The sequence below is a fragment of the Chaetura pelagica genome, unplaced genomic scaffold (assembly GCF_000747805.2).
Source record: "Chaetura pelagica isolate M959 unplaced genomic scaffold, ChaPel_1.0 scaffold309, whole genome shotgun sequence".
NCBI lineage: Eukaryota > Metazoa > Chordata > Aves > Apodiformes > Apodidae > Chaetura > Chaetura pelagica.
In genome coordinates this window covers 969,936-972,298 of record NW_009954547.1, presented here as the reverse complement: position 1 = coordinate 972,298, position 2,363 = coordinate 969,936, and positions in this window count along the sequence as shown.

Genomic DNA, 2,363 nt, shown 5'->3' with positions numbered 1-2,363 from the left:
AGGCACAGCCACATAGGAAAGGATGAAGCTGGAACCATCACCAGATGGACAACCCAACACCACAGCCATGATCAGCATGGCAGTCAATGGAGCCTGTGATGTCCCTGAAGCTGAACGTGTGGCATGTGCTCATAGACCGGGACCTCCAGAGAGAGGACAATCAATGAACTCAAAGACCTTGTGAGGACCCAGTGGGTGTCCATTGTGGGGCCAGCACAAGCTCCATCTTCCCCGAGCAGACTGGGAAGGGCTGCAGGGTTCACCAAGGCACCGCTCTGAGAAGCCCCTTCAAAGCAGACTCTCCAGTCATGCAAGCAGAGATTTCTGCAGGCAGAAGGCAGCTAGTACAAGGTATACACAAATCAGTGGGTAACAATATCATTTAAATTGAATGTGCTTTTCAACATAAAGGCTCAGAGATGGAAAGCAGAGTAGTATCTGTTGAACCCTGTTATGTTCAAATCACAAATGAAAAGTACTCTTTCTCTTACAAAGTCTTTCAACATTTTCTAATAAAATGAAAATGTAGGAAGAAGTATGGCTACCATTTCTTGAGCATAGATGTGTAAATACTGCATCTCCTTGTTTTATATATAGAGAGAGAGCCAAGCTGCATGGAACCAACAAGAAACAACTTCTCTTCAAAAGACTCCAGAAAAGCACAAAGTGATAAACAATATCAAATAGATCATTTAGAGCGGAAAATCTCTCTTTAAGTAATCAGTTACTGGAACTTGAGTCACTCTGCTACACTAAGGATAAAACCAAGTCGGTACATCCAAAACACCTTAAAAATAAAGCTTTGTGTGTGCAAAACAACCAAGCCATGCACTCTCCATGTAGGTGTAACACTGGAGAAGACAAATTCTTTGTGCAAGAAGAGCCTATGAAGGGGCTTCACAAAAGTGAAGGGGCAGCTGCTATGGCTATCCTTCTGTATCTCTCAGCCTGATTCCATGAACCTTTATTTCATCTTAAAGTAAAGGTTCTTTCTAGCAGACGTGTCCTGCTGTATCATACCACACCTTCACAACCCAGAATATCAGTGGATATTTAACCAACAAAAATCCATTCCATGAGAGAATGGGGAGAATTCTGAAACTCAGTAACAATGAACACAGTGAAATGGGAAGGCAGCCTCAGACAGAGGTGGTCAATTAATGCCATCATCACCATGAAAACTTAAGATTCAGGAAGGCAAACATTACTTAATGTATAAGTTACTTGAAAACCTCTTAGCCCTGAAACCATTCATTCTGATTTTAGCTCTGATACTCTGAAACACAATCTATATAGGTTCTTACGTAATGATGGAGAACATTTTTACCAAACTGAATGCTGAGAGCACCAGATTCCTCTTGATTTTACCACAATGGGCAGCTTTACAATGAATACCACCAGCTCTGCCTACCCACTCCTTAATCTAGGGAGGTTTCGCCTGAAAACAAACACTCGCCTTCTCAATTGCAGCTCCAGAGAGTCCCTGAACTTGATACATGAGTTACCAGCCATCTTCACCATCTTCTAGTCCTGCACACACAGACAAGTGTGTCTGCACACACCATACACCTCTTGCCTTACTCCCCATCACCATTTGCTGTGACATGCTGAATTTAGATTGCTCATTCTATAAACACAAGTCCCAGTGTCCCACTGTCTGCAAGACACAATGTATTTTACAACAATTAACAACCAAATTAAAAAATAGAAGGTTCTGCTTTAGCTCAATCAAAACATATATTTGGGTTCTTTTCCAACGTGAAAAAAACTAAGTATCATGAAATTACACCTCTCTCCATAGTAGGAAGGGGAAGGTACTTCTCCATAACCACATTCTTCAATATGTATTGTGCATCATGTTGTATATTTCCACTGAATGTGCTCTTTATAAATGTGTTGCTCCTTTTCAAGCACAGGATCGAAGAACCAAAAATTTCAGACAAACTCTGAAGAAAAGGGCAAAATAGCTAGTGTGCCTCTGGGCCATACATCTCAAAAATACTCAATCATTAACAGATGAGGTAATTTTCCCGTTTTAAATTAGGGCTTAGAATTATCTCCTAGGATAAACCCGGCACATGTCCAACAGAACTACTTGTCCCAGGTAGAATGGGAAAAAGAAATAAGAGTCTGAAACATTTTTGTCAGACCCCAGCTGAGCGTCCCATCCTGCCCTGAGAAGGTCCCTTTGAGTCAGGACACCGGAAGAGAAGGCAGACACCAGCAGCTGTCCACCACCAATGGAGACCACGTCACCATCCAGCTCAGGAGCAAAAGGGCCAGTGCTTCCTGTTGTACCTGAATGAAAGCAATCTGGCCTGGAAAGCAAGACACAGCTCCAAAGAGATCACTCTAGACACCCT